General features: G+C 43.5%; 1 protein-coding gene across 1 annotated transcript in view; it reads left to right on the top strand.

The window, feature by feature from the left end:
* LOC126153665 (protein jim lovell-like) overlaps positions 1 to 20230 on the top strand; it is a 791593-nt gene that overhangs the window by 381918 nt on the left and 389445 nt on the right. The window lies entirely within an intron of this gene.

Genomic DNA, 20230 nt, shown 5'->3' with positions numbered 1-20230 from the left:
ATTTTGGCATAAGAGGCCCACATTTCCTGTAGGTCGTTAAGGGTATTGCGTTTGGTTTCTTATCCCAATTACCTTTGTGGCTGTATTGCACTGAAAATAAAGCACAGCAGTGCAGATGTCGACAGTACGCACTGTTTGCCTTGTTTGGGAAGAAATTAGTTCCATTCAGTCATGGTACTTGCTGTAGACAACAATAATGTTAACTTTACTCTTCGCTCTCAAGCTTGTTTTCACTGCTGCACTGTTCTACCTCAGTTTCTTTCCGACAGTGTTAGTTATATTTTAACAGGAATAACAGCAGTGTGGTTCAAATGGCTCTAAGCATTATGGGACTTAACATCTGAGGTTATCAGTTCCCTAGACTTACAACTTCGTAAACCTAACTAACCTTAGGACATCACACACATCCATGCCCGAGGCGGGATTCGAACCTGTCACGGTAGCAGCAGCGTAGTTCAGGACTGAAGCGCCTAGAACCGCTCGACCACAGCGGCCGGGAACAGCAGTATGGATAAGATTTCTAATGACGAGTTGACCCGATATACACTTCACGTATGGATTCACCAAACGCAGCTGAAGTGCGGCGCAATGGTGCCTTCTGCTGAGCTGTTCCCGCAGGGACTACTACCACGTCACTGTGCTTTTCTACATGTACACAGGCTTCTACAGGAAACCGGATGTGTTGTATTTTTGGTGATTACATATTACAGTCTTTCTCATTGCTGTAATGGTATTTGCACACAAGCCAAGGTAATCGGGGTAACAAGTTGAACAAATCATAAATGCATTATTACACTGTAACGAACCAGCAGAGATGGGTCCCTTAACCAAAATGCTCAGAAGGTATTCCCGAACAACCCCTGAAGGTTCATCGGTGGAGTTCCAGTTCACCGCGTATATACTTCCGAATGTATTTCCATACACACTGAAGCACCAAGGGAACTGGTATAGGCACACGTATTCCAATACAGAGATATGTAAGCAGGCAGAATACGGTGTTGGGGTCGGCAACGCCTATAAAAGACAAAAGGTATCTGCCGCAGTTGTTAGATCGGTTACTACTGCTAAAATGACAGGTTGACAGGACATGCATTAAGACATCAGGGAGCGGTAGAAGGTAAAAATTGTAGAGGAAGGCATAAACTGTAGTACTTCAAACAAAAAACTGAGGATGTAGTAAGCAGGTGTTGGTCTAAGATGAACAAGTTGGCACAAGAGTGGAATTCATGGCAGGCTGCAGCAAACCAATCAGAAGGCTGATGACTCAACTAATAACCGTAATCTTACCACATGCCAAAAGGATTTAACAGCAGATATGTAATTGGCTGATGTTTCATTGTAACAGATCACACCAAAAAAAAGATGCGTTTTTGAAAAATCTTGAATGCCCCATTGCACATTTTCGTAATACATATGTTATTTATAGTACGAAGCACGCCAAATGTAAAAACCACCAATATATCGCTTCTCGTGTGTTTCCGATAGGTTCTTAACGTGCCATTGTTTGAAATAGTATTTGTTCATTGTACGTAAGATAAAAACCACCAAATAAGGGCTTCAATTGCAAACGATTTAATCCAATACAGTGTCTCTTAAATGTAGAAAGCCCCCTTCCGTCTCACTGGCGACGTTCCTTTCTACACAGCAAAAACCTGACGCTTCTGATGCTGCCTTTCACGCTAGGGAATTCTGCGACGTCACAAAAATCGTCCAGCTCCACGTGCACGTTTCGTGTGAGGACGGCTTAAAGCCCGCCGCCCGCGCCCATTCTTCGCGCGGCGCTCTGCTCGATCCGCCGGCACCGGAGCCGGTGCCTTCGACCTTTGCTTAATAGCCGCCTTCCGCTTCCGTCGCCGTCGCCGTCGCCGCCGCCGCCTGACTGCCCCGCTCTCGCACCTCACACGTTACGCCCTGCACTACCTACCAGCTCCAGACGATTCTCTGCTCTCCGCATCTTGCTGTCGCAGATTCTGAGCCCGGACAATAGTTTAGTGCCCGGAATGTGAATTTCAGATGGGCAATGAGCTGACGGCATCTATAATATGCGTCGTGTTTCGCATAGAATCAGACTTTTCCAGTTTTGTGAAGTACTGAAGACACCAGACATGTCTTTGTGAGCAGCGCGATACAAATACCTCTGCCGCCACACTGATATAATGTTTTTGGCATGGCGAGCTATTGCTTCGTTTCTAATTGAAAAAAATCTGCCGTAGTCCTTCAGTATTTAAGAAATGACCAAATTTTCCACCTAGGCTGTTAGTAACTATTTATTTACTTTCGGAAGCGTCAGACTTTTGCTGCATGGAGAGGAATATGGCCAATGAGACGCGACAATGCTTTCTGCGCCACCTGCTGAACTTAAGAGACACCATAATGGATTACATCGTTTGCGACTGAAGTTGTTTCGAAGCACTGGCCCATTAAGAATATCTTGGAAATACATCGTCCTTGGTATAATTTGCTATGATAAAATGAGGGGAAATGACGTCTTGATGAGTAAAGCCTTATCATATTTTGTGCTTTCGTGTTATATCGTGCATAGTTTGAAAATAAGCCGCTTTAGGGTACAGTGGCATTTTTTGATACGTTTTATTGGAATAACGTATCAAGTAATGACCTATCTTGTGGGGCGGCGGGTGGAATAATTGTTAATGTTCCTATTATTTATTTAATGCTGTTGTTTGCCGATCTCAACACTGGCTCTCTAACTACAATATTGGCAACCAGAAAGTAATAAGCAAAACGTGAAGCCTGTAATTAGAATTTCTAGTGCCCACTTCATCTGAGAAATACATGTATAGCTACAGCTTATAGCTCTGAGGAATTAGGAGATTGTCTGGGATTCATAATCAAAAACCATTCTCTCTAAAATGTTCACTATATTCTGAAAGTCACCAAAAAGAATCCACACAATCCAACTACCAGAGCAGTTCAGAGTCTAATGCGCTGATGCAATTATAACTGTTCAAATTAAATGTTTAAGTGAATGCTCGCCATAATTTGATGATAATGTTCATCAAACGCCACGCTAAATAATGGTAGAATGTCTGTCCTGCGGCGGCACGTGAAAATACGACATACGCAAACTGAAGATAGATCATTAAAGTCATCCCAGAATTAACACTTCACTCAAAAACGATTTCATGGTTATGCGTATCCCGAGTAACTTATTACGGCATCCGAGACTGTTTATAGCAATGATACCGACGCTACACGACTCCCGGCACAGGTGGTGCGCTAATCAGCGTCTGGAGAGAACTGGGGCCTTTTCTCTCGCACAGCGTTCTTATATTATAAAGCCGCGGTGCGGACGGCTAAGGGAACGCCTGATCAAATCTGCTCTCCCGCCTAGCCGCTGGGCTAGTAATGCACCACTTTAAGTTATCGAATAAATCATTGCTTCCTTTGCTGATGGCCGATGAAGCTTTCAATTTAATTGTGCAATCAGCACACAAGTAAGTAATCATAATAAAAGTCTGACGTGGCTAAGTCAAATATTTTGGGCGAGAGAATTAGTTTAATTACACTACACGCAGTAGACGAGCTCTGAACTTGCTCTTTGGAGATACGTTATAGCTATAGTGTTATAGTTATTCTGTTGAAACTTCTCACATTTTTATGATTATAGCGGATCTCCCTTCTACTTAAATTTAAACATCCTAGCTTTATTTATTCGCCTACTTAATCTATCTTGCTTCATTAATTTCTAAGACAAAAACGAGAAAATCATAAATTTCAACTATAAATTTTAATTTTTGAGATCCAGAATACTGTTTCTACTAAATTATTATGCAAAAGGAATCTAAATATAAATTTTTAAGTTTCTAGCTCTTTTCTGTTGCGCCAATGATTTTTACAGAAAAACATCCAAATTTCGCAAATGGTTAAAGTCATTGAACTGATATCCAACACATATTGATTTTGTATTACTCCTGACATGCTAGAGACGTTTCAGGTTATTTACTTCATTTTAAAGTATTGCGCAATATTTATGACGTCAGAGCTAGTTACAGCGGACTAGGCTGGCACACAATGGAAAGACTGATGTGAATTTTATAAGGCGTGAGTAGGCTGCTTCCCTACAATCTGCGGTTAATTTCTTTTTTAGTCGCTAGTCCTCTGACTAATTCGAAGCGCCTCGCCACAAATTCGTCTGTTGTGCCAACCTCTTCATCTCAGAGAAGCACTTATATCTTACATTCTCAATTATTTGTTGAATTTTCATCAATCTCTGGGTTCCCCTACAGTGTTTATCCACAGCTTCCTTTGGATGTCTGATGTTCTAGCACACGTCCTATCGCCCTGAACCTATTTCTTGTTAGCGTTTTCCATATGTTACTTTTTTTGCCGATTCTCCGGAGAACCTCTACATTCCTTATCAGTCCACCTAATTTTCAGTACACTTCTATATCGTATCATCTCAAACACTTCGATACTCTTCTTTTTCGGTTTTCCCCACAGCCATTGTTTTAGTGCAGTGACCAACGTACATTCACAGAAATTTCTTCAAATCAAGGCCGATGGTTGATACTAGTACACTTCTTTTGGCTAGAACTGCTCCATTTACCTCCGTTACTCAACAGTTTTTGTCGTCTTTTATGTGTTATTGTGCGTCCACTGTAGCGAAATTGCGAACATTGTATAGTTCGTGGTCACCAATTTTGATTGATAATCTCATTTCTGCTACTCCTCATTACTTGGATCTTTCTTCGGTTTATTGTCAATCCATATTCTGTAGTAATTAGACCGTTCATTACCTTCAACAGGTCCTGCAATTCTTGTTCACCATCACTGCGGTTAGCAATGTCATCAGCGACTGTAATAAAATGTGATAACCGTAGTGAGTAAACGAAATATGATCTGAAAGCTTCGTGTCCTGCTTCCTGCAAATAACTTTTTGTGTCGCTTTAATTTTTGCCAAAAGATTTCGGGCTTTAGTTAAGTAGAAGAAAGATCTGAAGTATTTGAAGCCATTTTGACTATTTTTCGACCGTGACTGTCTCAAGAAATATGTAAAGGTTTTTTAAAATTACCGCTACCAGTCACAAACTTTGTCAACTATTGTATTACTTATTTATTTAGCGACATGTTTCGTGGGTTATACCTCATCGTCAGGCTAAATGGCATTACAAAAAACAACTTTACAGTAAGATCATACTGATGTTACATAGTCTTTTCGTAAATGCTGTGGTCATCCTGTGGAATCTTACTAAGTTTGTTTTTTGTAATGCCATTTAGCCTCAAGATGAGGTATAACCCTCGAAACATGTCGCTAAATAAATAAGTAATACAATAGTTGACAAAGTTTGTGACTGGTAGAGGTGATTTAAAAAACCTTTCCGTAAGTTCTGAAGTAGTTGATGTTAGATACAAGCATAAGAAGTCTCTCCGTTCAGGAGCGAGTTACTTCGATCTTGTAGATATTTCGAGGAACCTAGACCATGAATTGCACAGCTGATCTTTATATCACTCGCTGATTCCTTTACAGTACAGCACAGTGTATACTACATACACAACAACAAGGAATCTAACCGAAAAGCAGTAGTCTCTGGTTGACAATTCTTCCCTTTTGACATGTATAGTTTAACTGTTCTACGGCTTTCGCACTTTTCGGACTTCTGGTCTCTTTTAGCCCTTGTCTGTATCCTCCAACGCGCCGTCAACTTATACCGTCTCTTAGCTGGACGACCCCCTTTCTTCCGGCTATTTGGAGTGATCCATCGTGACAATCACAATCATCCTCTCGAGGTGTTCATAATAAAGCAGGAGCTTTATTAGCATTGTCAGTAACATTATTCGCTCTACTTTCAGAAATTCTCGTAAGCCACCATTTAGTACATGATTCATCCAAGTTTTTTCTCCAGTAAGCTATTTCCAGTAAACTTCCGCATTGTCTCTTGTTGAAATTCCAAGTCTCTGATAATATCTTTACAACGAGGGGCGTTTAATAAGTAACGCTACACATTTTTTTTCTGAAAGCAGGTTTTTTTTCAGGACTCCAATGAACCATATTATTTCTGATTTCTTTGGCTTTGCGGCGGCCTTACACCATCTTAATGGGACCAACTGTACGCCCGCATGGATCCATTCTACTAGTCGAAGTCGGGCCAACGTCTTTGCATGAATAACCTCCCCATCATGAATGTAGTGCTTCCCGCGGAGTGCATCCTGTATTGAGTCAAACACGTGGAAGTCGGAAGGTGCGAGACCGGGGCTGTAGATTGGATGAATACGAACAGTCCACTGAAGTTCTGAAGTTTGTTCGCATTTTTGTGGCGACAAACAAGCTGAAGTCGTTTCTTCAATTTGCTGAGAGTAGAGCAATCCACTTCAGGGTTGATCGTTGCACCGTGGAGTACAGCAAACAGAATAACTCCTTCAGAGTCCAAGAAGACCGTCGCCATGACTTTATCGGCTGATGGTGCGGCTTTGAACATTTTCTTCGGAGGCGCCACTCCATCGATTGACGTTTTATTTCGGGTTCGATGCGATGAACTTATGTTTCATAGCCTGTGATAATGTCCGACGAGAAATTGTCACAATCAGCTTCGTAACTCGCAAGCAATTTCGCACAGATGATCCTTCGTTGCTCTTTATGGTCTTCTGTTTGGAGCTGAGGATCGCTGCAGCCACACACTTTTGAGTACCCAACTGGTGGACGAGTGTGTCTAGTTGAGAGGCGAGGTGTTTGTGATCTTACGGTCACTTCGGATGAGAGTGTCCGCACGTTTCAAGACTGCAGGAGTCACAGCTGTGTGAGGCCGGCTGACACGCGGGAGATCGGACAAGTTTGCGCTACTTTGTTTCGACGTTGGCGACGCCTCGCACAACGGCTCAACGTGCTTTTTTTCACTCCCAGGTATTCGTGGACATTCTGCAAATGCTTATAAATATCGGCGATATTCTGCTTACCGCCGTAAGAAACTTGGGGACAGCACTCTGCTTGGAACGTACCTCCAGCAGGCAATTGTGGCCGAGCGGTTCTAGGTGCTTCAGTCCGGAACTGCGCTGCTGCTACGGTCGCAGGTTCGAATCCTGCCTCGGGCATGGATGTGTGTGATGTCCTTTAGTTAGTTAGGTTTGAGTAGTTTTAAGTCTAGGGGACTGATGACCTCAGATGTTAAGCCCCATAGTGCTCAGAGCCTTTTGAACCATTTGGAACGTACCTCCACTGCAGACGCCATTTTGAAAGCTACTTATGGCATCGCCACTAGTTGGAACTTCATAAAACTATATGGGCTGAAGCGGGAATATCCCTTGATGTGCCACAGCAAATTACACATTTTTCAGTCGTAACTGACCGAGAGAAAACATATGTTGCATTACTTGCTGAACGCCCCTTGCTTCTCGTAGCATCTGTGTTACATGGTAAAGAATTCATTTAGCGTGTTGCATAATTCGTACGCTAAACGTTATTGTAAATTAAACTGTCTTTAGTTTTACCGATTTGTTTCCATATTCATGTCGATTACATCAACGTGTTCTACCCGCAGATCTGTTGTTGCATGGTAGGATATTAGACTGAAGTTCTCATATTCTTCTCTCAGCTTTTGAACTACGCTACGTACCTTGGGAGCAGGGGGAAGGAGGGGGGAGAGTGCTTGCAGGGGTAGTATCCCAGGCCAAATCGGACGAGCATTTCTGGTTACATTACCCTGTCTCAGGTACGCAAACGAAGACGCCGCTGTAGCTAATAGCCTCCGTTACACGAGACGTCATCTGTCCCAGGGCACAGTGTCCGATTTCCAAGATCCGCTGGAGCACTTGCTCATTCTGGGATTTCGGCTAAATGCCGAATTGCGGCTGTAATAATTATCAGGTCGGTGATGAGTACCATTACGCGGCCATCATTAGCGTGGCTTGGCGGTCATTAGGAGGCCCTCGGCCGGGTCTTGGCGTCTGCAAGACGGCGGAGAGAGAGGCGAGGTGAGGCGCGCCGAGGAGTCGCAGCGCCTTCTGGCCGCCCGCAGTCGCCCTTCGGGTCCTCTCCGGTGAGTGGGCCCTCGCAGAGCCGCCGCCGCCGCCGCGCCCGCTGCCGAGGAACGGGCCGCGACTTCAAGTGTCCTCCGGGACACACTTGTTTTGGCGCCTCTGGCAGGTCCAGACCACTCAGCTCACAACGACCATGGTGACCTGTACATTACCGTAGAAGCGCAGCACTGCTGCACGAGACACCGTGGACTTTTTTTGCTGTTTTACGTATTTTGGCTAGGGAAGAGGGACATAGGTACGCAGCACATGCCGAAAGAGGTATCGACGCCACACTGTATACACGTAAACAAATACCCGTTCATATCTCCTAAGATTTTATATTTTTAGGGTTCTGTACCTCAGACGGTAAAAAGGAAAGCCTTATACTTCTTGACCGTCTGCCTGTTCGACAGTTAAAACGCCTTTTTCTCATAAAGGAGTTGATGTATCAAATTGAAATTTATGTCACATACTAAGATCTATAGTCTCTTGCCAGCGTACAAAATTGAACCTTGTAGGTCATTGCAATCAAAAGATAAAAAGATACGGCCATTTATACTACTGGCCATTAAAATTGCTACACCAAGAAGAGATGCACATGATAAACGAGTATTCATTGGACAAATATATTATACTAGAAATGACATGTGATTACATTTTCACGCAATTTGGGTGCATAGAGCCTGAGAAATCAGTACCCAGGTCAACCACCTCTCGCCGTAATAACGGCCTTGATACACCTAGGCATTGAGTCAAACAGAGCTTGGATGGCGTCAACAGGTACAGCTGCCCATGCAGCTTCAACACGATACCACAGTTCATCAAGAGTAGTGACTGGCGTATTGTGACGAGCCAGTTGCTCGGCCACCATTGACCAGACGTTTTCAATTGGTGGGGGATCTGGTGAATGTGCTGGCCAGGGCAGCAGTCGAACATTTTCTGTATCCAGAAAAGCCCGTACAGGACCTGCAACATGCGGTCGTGCATTATCCTGCTGAAATGTAGGGTTTCGCAGGGATCGAATGAAGGGTGGAGCCACGGGTCGTAACACATCTCAAATGTACCGTCCACTGTGCAAAGTGCCGTCAATGCGAACAAAAGGTGACCGACACGTGTAACCAATGGCACCCCATACCATGGCGCCGGCCGATACGCCAGTATGGCGATGGCGAATACACGCTTCCAATGTGCGCTCACCGCGATGTTGCCAAACACGGATGCGCACATCATGATGCTGTAAACAGAACCTGGATTCATCCGAAAAAATGACGTTTTGCCATTCGTGCACCCAGGTTCGTCGTTGAGTACACCATCGCAGGCGCTCCTGTATCTGACGTTGCGTCAAGGGTACCGAAGCCATGGTCTCCGAGCTGGTAGTCCATGCTGCTGCAAACTTCGTCGAACTGTTCGTGTAGATGGTTGTTGTCTTGCAAACGTCCCCATCTGTTGACTCAGGGATCGGGACGTGGCTGCACGATCCCTTACAGCCCTGCGGATAAGATGCCTGTCATCTCGACTGCTAGTGATACGAGGCCGTTGGGATCCAGCACGGCGTTCCGTATTACCCTCCTGAACCCACCGATTCCATATTCTGCTAACAGTCATTGGATCTCGACCAACGCGAGCAGCAATATCCCGGTACGATAAAACGCAATCGCGATAGGCTACAATCCGACCTTTATAAAAGTAGGAAACGCGATAGTACGCATTTCTCATCCTTACACGAGGCATCACAACAACATTTCATCAGGCAACGCCGGTCAACTGCTGTTTGTGAATGAGAAATCGGTTGGAAACTTCCCTCGTGTGAGCATGTCGTAGATGTCACCACCGGCGCCAACCTTGTGAATGCTCTGAAAAGCTAATCATTTGCATATCACAGCACCTTCTTCCTGTCGGTTAATTTTCGCGTCTGTAGCATGTCATCTTCGTGGTGTAGCAATTTTAATGGCCAGTAGTGTATGTAACATATTTTGATAATCATTTTGATACTCATCAAAACCCGTAGGGTACTTACCGCTGCTCTCGAATTACGAAATCCGGCAAGTAACAAGGTTTCACAGGACGACCAAAGAAAAAAAATCGCCAGTTATGATTTTTTGATCAAATCATGCGGCGACGATTATTTTTAAATTCGTTGTCAGACTGTCTTTCCGTTCGTGTGTTAAAACGGGTCAGGAACGGGTACACATATTAAGTTGAAATTTACGTCGTGTATAAGCTCTGTGGTCCCTTGGCGGTATAATAAACGTTAACTTCTAAGTCAATACAATCAGAAGATATGACTATTTATATTAGAAATTTTGACATTCGAAAACTCATTCGTTAAAACCTGTAGGGTACTTCTGGCTGATGTAAAATCATTAGATCTGGCAAGTACAAGTAAAGGGAAAAAATCAGAAAATTTTTAATTTTTAATTTTTTTTGTGATCTTCAGTCCAAAGACTGGTTTGATTCTGCTCTCCATGCTTCTCCATCCTTTGGAAGCCTCTTCATCTCAGAGAAACTACTGAATCCTCCATACTTCTGAATCTGCTTTGTGTATTCATCTCTTGGTCCTCTTCTACGGTTTTTACCCTCCACGCTTCCTTCCAGTACTAAACTGGTGATCCCTTAATGCTTCAGAACGCGTCCTACCAACCGATCCTTCTCCTAGTCAAGTTGTGACAAATTCCTCTTCTCCCCATTTCTGTTCAGTACCTCCTCATTAGTTACGTGATCTCCCCATCTAATGTTAATCATTCTTTTATAAGACCACATTTCAAAAGCTTCTATTCCCTTCTCGTCTGAACTGCTTATCGTCCATGTTTCACATCCATACATGGCTACACATCATACAAATACTTTCAGAAAACACTTCCTGACGTTTAAATCTATACTCGCTGTTAACAAATTTCTCTTCTTCAGAAACGATTTCCTTACCACCGCCAGTCTATCCTCTCTGCTTCGATCATCCTCAGTTATTCTGCTGCCGGAATAGCAAAACTCATCTACTACTTTGTCTCATTTTCTAACCTAATTCCCTCAGCATCACCTGATTTAATTCGACTACATTCCAGTATCCTCGTTTTGCTTTTGTTGTTGTTCATCTTGTATCCTCCTTTCAAGACACTCTCCATTCCGTTCAACTGTTCTTCCATGTCCTTTACTGTCTCTGACAGAATTACAATGTCATCGGCAAACTTCAAGGTTTTTACTTCTTCTCCTTGTATTTTAATTCCTACTGCAAATTTTTCTTTGGTTTCCTGTACTGATTGTTCAATGTACAGACTGAATAACATCGGGGATAGCCTGGAACCCTGTCTCACTCCTTCCTGAGCCATTGCTTCCCTTTCGTGCCCCTCAACTCTTATAACTGTCGTCTGGTTTCTGTACAAATTGTAAATAGCCTTTCACTCCCTGTATTTTACCCCTGCCACCTTCGTTAGGTTAGGTTACGAATTATATCAGACGAAAAGAATAATTGTTTTGTCATTTGTCATCCATTGTCAAACTTGAAATTAAAATAACCTCGAAAGTCTGGAATCCCTGTGATCAATATCTTGCCAGTATCAATATAACTCCGAAAATAGTCGAGATCCGCGATTCTCCGAGTGGATTAACTGTCTATATTCATAATTCAGTTAGTACGGAACCCTTGATGGGCGAGTCCTACTCGTATCTGGCCAATTTTTTTAACTGGGACATATCATGCCAGAATAAAATTAAAAGTAATTCTTATCTCTCGATTTTACACAAAGTTGTAAGCTAAATACCGGAACAGGAAGTCCCCTCCCAAATATTTTCAATTGGGGCTCTCTCTCGATCCACTTACCACGTCGCCTGGCGTTTGGCTGGTGAGTCGCAGACACAGTTACTCGAAACATCCTCTGTACTTAGAGGTTGAAAAGCATACCGAGAAAAGGGAAGAGACACTAAATGAAGATGAGATAGGATATACGATACTGTGGGGAGAATCTAAAATAGCACTGAATAACCATTGTGGAAACAAATCAACAGTAGTAGATGACATTCCCTCACAGTTATTGAGATCTTTCGAAGAGCATACCATGACAAATCCATTCTGATAGGCAAGAAACAGATTTCATGAACAGTATAATAACTCCAATACCAAAGAAGACAGCTTCTGTGTGAATATTACCGTTACGTTACGGAGAAATGTTGAAAATCGCAAGTAAATACTGACCCAATGACGTTCTCCGTACATGAACGTAAAAGGCACGAACCTACAGTTTCGACAATATTGTCTGAATTACGCTTTTTGAAATTCTGAAGTTGGACGGGATTGAGTACAGGAGGGAAATGTCGTCTATAAGGGACAGTCAAATGAACACAAGAGAGCTGAAAAAGGTAAATAAACTGTTTATTATTTCAAAAATGATTGCCAGAAATGTTAATACATTAAGCCTATAAGACTGTGAGACATGTCGGCCAGTGCCTTCATGAAAATGTGTTTGCGGTTGCCTACGGAACCATAATTGTACCCAGGCGTGCACCTCTTCGTACGAAGCAAACAGACGACGCTGAATTTTTTTCTTCGGGGCTCCAAATATATATACAACAGTGTGTAAGAGAAATATATACAACTGTGTTTAAGAGTACATTTTGCCAGCTGGCTGCCAAAAACGAAACGGAATGTCAGCTTCGAACTCATACTTGTAACGTGAGGAAATTCTAAGTACAAAGAAGCACTGTTGTTGTGCGCACAAACAGACTATATACAATAGCTATGCTGTCTGATGACAGCGACCGTCAAAGTTTCCATGAGGTGGTCGTGCACCAGAAACGAAACTGTTTTCATTATCTGTTATATGCCAACTACAAAGGCGAGAAAATTTTCGTGGCTGTTGAATCTGAAACATATGTCACTTTTTTTTAGATGAGTTAGAAGCAGGTGTTCTTGAGCTATGGCAGGGGGTTCTGCCTCCTCATAGCACACCTACCCCCCTCCCCCTTTGGGTTCGCCCCTGTGTCCTATCATGCTGTCCCTTCTTCTTGTCAGGTTTTCCGTATGCCCCCTTCTTCGCGGATTCTTCGGAGAACCTCCTCATTTCTCATATCAGTCCATCCAATTTTCAACATTCTTCTGTAGCACCACATCTAAAACGTTTCGATTCTCTTCCGTCCCGGTTTCCCGACTGTCCATAATTCACTACCACACGATGCTGTGCTCCAAACGTACATTCTCAGAAACTCCTTCTTTAGATTAAGACCTATGTTTGATGCCAGTAGATTTCTCCTGGCCAGAGGGGATTCTTTGCTTGTGCTAGTCTGCTTTTTTCGTCCTTCTTGCTTCGTCCGTCATGGGTCATTTCGCTTCCAAGATGGAGAATCCTTCACTTCGTCGCCTTCGTGATCACTAATTTTGATTTTCTTTTAAGTTACGCGCTGTTCTCATTTCTGCTACTTCTCATTACTTTTATCTGTTTCTGATTTATTCTCAATCCATATTCTGTACTCATTAGATGGCTCTTATACTGCATATTCAAAAGCAATGCAATTGATTAATTATACGAGAATTACACTAGTTACTTTTCATCTCAGAACCGTAGTTGCAGTACACTGTGAAGATCAAAAAGAAAATGCATCTTTCCTAATGTATCCAAAGAAGAACTTTTTTGTTTATCTTAGGCAATAAGACCACTTACAAAACTATCCCTTGCAGAAAAGCAAAAAAAAAAAAAAATTAAAAAAATCTGTAAGAACCATCTGAACATAGAATTATGATATATCTGAAATCGGCATTCCGTTTAAGAAGGCGGTGATGCGTGCGGTTCTAGGCGCTGCAGTCCGGAACCGCGGGACTGCTACGGTCGCAGGTTCGAATCCTTTCCTCGGGCATGGATGTGTGTGATGTCCTTAGGTTAGTTAGGTTTAAGAAGTTCTAAGTTCTAGAGGACTGATGACCTAATATGTTAAGTCCCATAGTGCTCAGAACCATTTGAACCAAGGCGTTGATGACTCATACAGTTTTTTTTAATTTTTGGCACAATCATATTTTATGAGCCATTCATAATCACAATTGGCATCTTTAGTTGCTACGGGTAGCATTTGTTAAATATGTGAACATTTGTGCGCCACATGCCACCCACAGCATCTGAAGATGGCCATTATGGACCGATACCGGTAATGATTTTATTTAATTAAACTTTTCGAACTATGCTTGTAGTCGTTTGCTGTTTTAAATGGTTCAAAATGGCTCTGAGCGCTATGGGACTTAACGTCTGAGGTCATCAGTCCCCTAGAACTTAGAAGTACTTAAACCTAACTAACCTAAGGACATCACACACATCCATGTCCGAGGCAGGATTCGAACCTGCGACCGTAGCAGTCGCACGGTTCCGGTCTGAAGCGCCTAGAACCGGTCGGCCACCGCTGCCGGCCTGTTTTAAATTATAAACTTTGCAAAAGAACCACAGCCAAGGTTTTCATAATGTCTACTTTCGAGAAGATCACGTTCGTCAAACGCGTGATCATTGGTTTACCACATGCTGCCAATAGCGTCTGAAGATGATCATTGTTGACCGAAACCGGTAATGATTGTTTTTAAAGAAACTTTTTTAAATCGTACTTGTGGCTGTTTGGTGTTTTAAATTACAAACTTTACAAAAACTACATCCACAGGTCTCATACATAATATCTCTTGCTTAGTAGTTTGGCTGCCCCCCCCCCCCTCTTTCCCCTTGCCAGCCCCCACTCCCACCCCCCCTCCTTCCCCAGTTTTGCAATGATTCGAAGTGCGAATGTGGGTGATATATGAGACACCAATAGCAGATGTGGTGTTGTGACAGCCCTTAAAGTCATTCAGCGGCGGCGCCTTGCCGCTGTTGCGCTGCATCTCAGCCCGCCTCCCACGCAAAAGCGGCCCCCGCGTGTCACACTTTGCGCGCTCGGGCCCAGCTCCATTGTGGCCAGCTAAAAGCTCCTGTTGCTCTCCACTCCACCGCGTGTAGCTTCCTTGTTTCGCTTCGCAGGATCCAGCCCGCAAAAATTTTTCGCGTAATGGCGTCTTCAAAAGTCATGCATCAGTTGTTCTGCTGCCGAATGAGCGTGGTTTTTCTTTCGTGGCGGCGGTCGTGTAAGGGTTGTCTGCCTCTCCGCGCTGGAAAAGAGTGCATAAGACACAGTGCTTGTTACAGAATGCAGCGAGGCGGCAGCGGGCCGTCGCGTCGCTGCGGAGTGTGATGTTCCGTTACCAGCTCCACTCGTTCCTACGTGCACAGAAACTCCCCGAGGTTACATATTTTATAAAACACTGTACGTTTCTCAGCTGCAGTGGTATTGGTTTGGATTACGTTAGACTGTATCACATTACATTCGTAGTCAGATCTGTAGGGAGGAGAACCTCAAGGATATAGAGCATGTCACACATACAAGAATACATAATATGTACATATTTACAAAATAATAAAATAAAGAGAAATGTTGATGTGACTTCCACAAATCCTGAATGAAACAGTCCTTTCGGTTGTGAAATAATTCAAGAAATCTGAAATATATTTTCATTCAAAACGAAATAACAAACCTGTCACAAAAAACTTAAGTGAACAATACAGTGAGGTGCGTGTCATAATTCTTAGTTTGTTATAGCTATGCGTCATCAAATAGCAAATTACAAGGGGCGTTCGAAATTAACGGAAGACATTTTTTTTCTGAAAGCCGGTTGGTTTTGGCTCAAATGGTTCAAATGGCTCTGAGCACTATGGGACTTAACATCGGAGGTCATCAGTCCCCTAGAACTTAGAACTACTTAAACCTAACTAACCTAAGGACATCACAAACTTCCATGCCCGAGGCAGGATTCGAACCTGCGACCGTAGCAGTCGCGCTGTTCCGGACTACAGCGCCTAGAACCGCATGGCCACCGCGGCCGGCCCGGTTGGTTTTATTCAGGATTCCAGTATACCATATTATTCCCCACTCTCGTCGCTACAAACTCCTATTTTTTAATATAACCTCCGTTCAATGCGGTGGCCTTACACCACCTTACTGGCAGGGCCCGTATTCCCGTTTGGTACCACTCTACTGGTCGATGTAGGAGTCAGCGTCTTGCAGCATCAATAACTTCCCCTACTGCTTCTCGCGGATTGCATCCTTCATTGGGCCAAACGGATGGAAGTCGGAAGGTGTGAAATCCGGGCTGTAGGCTGAATGAGGAAGAATTGCCCAATTAAGTTTTTGTGGCCTGCTTTCGGGTGCGTAGACTTGTATGAGGCCTAACGTTATATTGCAGAAGGGGAAGTTCGTTTGCATTTCTGTGGCGCCGAACACGCTGAAGCCGTGTCTTCAGTTTCCTGATGGTAGCCCAATAAACTTCAGAGCTGATCGTTGCAATATGTGGGAGGATATCAAACAGAATAAGTGCGGCCTCGAACTTTTCCTTCGGAGAGAGGTGGTATGGCGCCACTGCATGGATTGCTATTTTGTTTCCAGTTCGAAGTGACGAACCCATGTTTCATCGCCTGTGACGATATTCGACAAAAAATCGTCACGCTGAGCCTGCTAACGCTCAAGCAGTTTCGCGCAAATGATAATTCGGTGGCCTTCTGTTAGGCGGCGAGGCACACGCCTTTGAGTACCCCAAGTGTTGTCAGCACCACCAACAGAGACACTGAGTTGTGTAGAGAAGTTTCTAATTGTAACCTGTCGATCACTTCGAACGAGAGTGTCCGCACTTCCCAACGATGCAGGAGTCATAGTTGTGTGTGGCCGGCCAGCATGCGGGAGATCGGACAGGTTTGGACGACCTTCTTGTGATGATACACACAGTGTGCTTTTGTTCACTGCCAGGTCTCCGTAGACATTTTTCAAGTGTCTATGAACATCTGCGATGCTCTGATTTTCCGCCGAAATAAACTCAATGACAGCCGGCCTGTGTGGCCGAGCGGTTGTAGGCGCTTCAGTCTGGAACAGCGCGACCGCTACGGTCGCAGGTTCGAATCCAGCCTCGGGCATGCATGTGTGTGATGTAGTTAGGTAGAAGTAGTTCTAAGTTCTAGGGGACTGATGACCTCAGATGTTAAGTTCCATAGTGCTCAGAGTCAAACTCAATGGCAGCTCTCTGTTTGGAACACACCACCTAGTCTGCGAATGTGTGGTTTCACACATAACTTCAAACGCCATATCCACGAGAATGTGCAGCAGTCGCTCCTGGATATCTGATGATGGACAAATTCCGAAACCTTTCGTATAAGCAATAACGCCATTCTTTACCTGATGTTTGTCTTTTGCCACTGCGACCCAATCAGCATGAATGCAGAAGTAGTGATTATTATAATAATAGTCGCCAGCCTGCTGCATGACTTTGTGTCAAATTTTGTATTGTTCATTAGTAGTTAAACTTTTTATAGCTACCAGAATGTCTTTGTAGTATGTTCTGGTGAATAATGGACAATTTTCTGGATTTTAAATATTTATAATAATTATTCTTATTTCATTAACTGATACCGAAAAATCGGTATGCCATTTATGAGTTATTTCATTAAGGAATAAATATGTTGAGAACCATTAGTTAGTGTCTCTCGTTGTTTGATCACTCCTCTGCAGAACGATCTTGAGTTCGTACTACACCAAATATGACTGGTGAATTATTTGGACTTTATTTTAAATTTGGTATCGCAATGTACAAACGCCCAGAAGTTAAATATTGAAAGAATATCATGGACTTTGATACAGTGGGACAAATTCACAAGTTTAGCAAGTTAGCGTGGTTTATTAACCATCCTAAGGATAAGAATTACTTTAAAAAAGTGGGCTTTAAGTCAGCTTTTCTTCCTTTTTCTCACCTCCCATGTGCCGTGCTCATACTCTGCTTGTTCTCAGACTTTTCTTGTAGAACAAGTAGTAACGCAAGATCTGGTAGAGACTCTCGCAAAATCATTCACTCCCGGTAATGATTGTACTAAATACAGTTCCTACTGATTATAACCGATTTCTGACGTAATTTGTATAAGCGGAATGAATACTTACGACTCCTCAGCTAAAGGCAGTAAATTAGCATACACTTCATACCTGCATATTAGAACTTTGTCACAACTTTGATACCCTATTACAAGCACGTAAAACGGAGTTAATATGTACGTTACATAAGGCGATCGTGACTGTGAATATTTTTTATGACGTTTCAAGTTTCTCTTATAATGTGGTCAATACATGAAAGCCGTACGTGTCCCCTGCATCAAGTTACAGCATGTGAAGAGTGCTCTCTAATAATTCAAACGTCCATATTGCTTCATGTGACTGATATTACAGCTCGCAAGTTGGCTTAAATTATATGTTCGTAAGGCGCTTCCACCTGAAAACGCTATCGAATATTAAGCTACTTCCGTGTTCCACTTATTATTCCTGTGGAGATATTTTGGAAAGCGCAATATCTCCTCACCGCAACGTATGAATTAGTAACAGCGTATGCAACACATACGTGTTCCTGTTCCATTTGGTCGTTACCTGCAGTACAGGATGAGTCACAGGTGAGGAGGTGTCACGCAAAGGCGAACATAGTCACAGTACGTAAAAAAAGGAGAGAGAGAGAGAGAGAGAGAGAGAGAGAGAGAGAGAGAGAGGGAGGGAGAGATGGAATGGAACGGTACGTTTAAGCGAAAATATATGCTTCAGTGCTAACGTGAACTTGTCCACAGATAAAGCTCGTGCTAAGAAGAAATAGTCCATTACGGCCAATAGCAGACGCCGATTCTAGTCACGTGATTTCCACTCCAGTCGCGGCCAGACGTTCCCGCGCAGAGCAGTTGTCAGCACCAGTTTTGTGCTTCTGTGCTGCCTCGTCATAACATTGCGTAGTTCTACTAATAATGGTTGCTGTTAAAGGGACACGCCTGACCGCATTTTCGGTACAGGGACTTCTGCGAAAAGGGCTGACAATTGTAACAAACTAAACTAAACTAAACTCCGTCCGAACAGGCGATGAAGGCCCAACGGCACCGACCAGCCGCCGTGTCTTCCTCAACCCACGGGCATCACTGGATGCGGATATGGAGAGGCATGTGGTCAGCACACCGCTCTTCCGGCCGTTGTCAGTTTTCTTGACCGAAGCCGGTACTTCTCTATCAAGTAGCTCCCCAGTTTTCGTGACAAAGGCTGAGTGCACCCTGCTTCCAAACAGCGCTGGACAGACCGGATGATCACCCAAAATGAAAATTTCTGTTCCGACACTGACAATGTTGAGTGTTTATGGAAAAAGTTCAAGGCAATCGTAAAATGCGTTTTAGACAGGTACGTGCCGAGTAAAACTGTGAGGGACGGGAAAAACCCACCGTGGTACAACAACAAAGTTAGGAAACTACTGCGAAAGCAAAGAGAGCTTCACTGCAAGTTTAAACGCAGCCAAAACCTCTCAGACAAACAGAAGCTAAACAATGTCAAAGTTAGCGTAAGGAGGGCTATGCGTGAAGCGTTCAGTGAATTCGAAAGTAAAATTCTATGTACCGATTTGACAGAAAATCCTAGGAAGTTCTGGTCTTACGTTAAATCAGTAAGTGGCTCGAAACAGCATATCCAGACACTCCGGGATGATGATGGTATTGAAACAGAGGATGACAAGCGTAAAGCTGAAATACTAAACACCTTTTTCCAAACCTGTTTCACAGAGGAAGACCGCACTGCAGTTCCTTCTCTAAATCCTCGCACAAACGAAAAAATGGCTGACATCGAAATAAGTGTCCAAGGAATAGAAAAGCAACTGGAATCACTCAACAGAGGAAAGTCCACTGGACCTGACGGGATACCAATTCGATTCTACACAGAGTACGCGAAAGAACTTGCCCCCCTTCTAACAGCCGTGTACCGCAAGTCTCTAGAGGAACGGAAGGTTCCAAATGATTGGAAAAGAGCACAGGTAGTCCCAGTCTTCAAGAAGGGTCGTCGAGCAGATGCGCAAAACTACAGACCTATATCTCAGACGTCGATCTGTTGTAGAATTTTAGAACATGTTTTTTGCTCGAATATCATGTCGTTTTTGGAAACTCAGAATCTACTATGTAGGAATCAACATGGATTCCGGAAACAGCGATCGTGTGAGACCCAACTCGCTTTATTTGTTCATGAGACCCAGAAAATATTAGATACAGGCTCCCAGGTAGATGCTGTTTTTCTTGACTTCCGGAAGGCGTTCGATACAGTTCCGCACTGTCGCCTGATAAACAAAGTAAGAGCCTACGGAATATCAGACCAGCTGTGTGGCTGGATTGAAGAGTTTTTAGCAAACAGAACACAGCATGTTGTTATCAACGGAGAGACGTCTACA

This window comes from Schistocerca cancellata, chromosome 2 (assembly GCF_023864275.1).
Source record: "Schistocerca cancellata isolate TAMUIC-IGC-003103 chromosome 2, iqSchCanc2.1, whole genome shotgun sequence".
Classification (NCBI taxonomy): Eukaryota; Metazoa; Arthropoda; class Insecta; order Orthoptera; family Acrididae; genus Schistocerca; species Schistocerca cancellata.
Note: the sequence above shows the minus strand (reverse complement) of the source record. Positions and strands in the feature narration are given on the sequence as shown.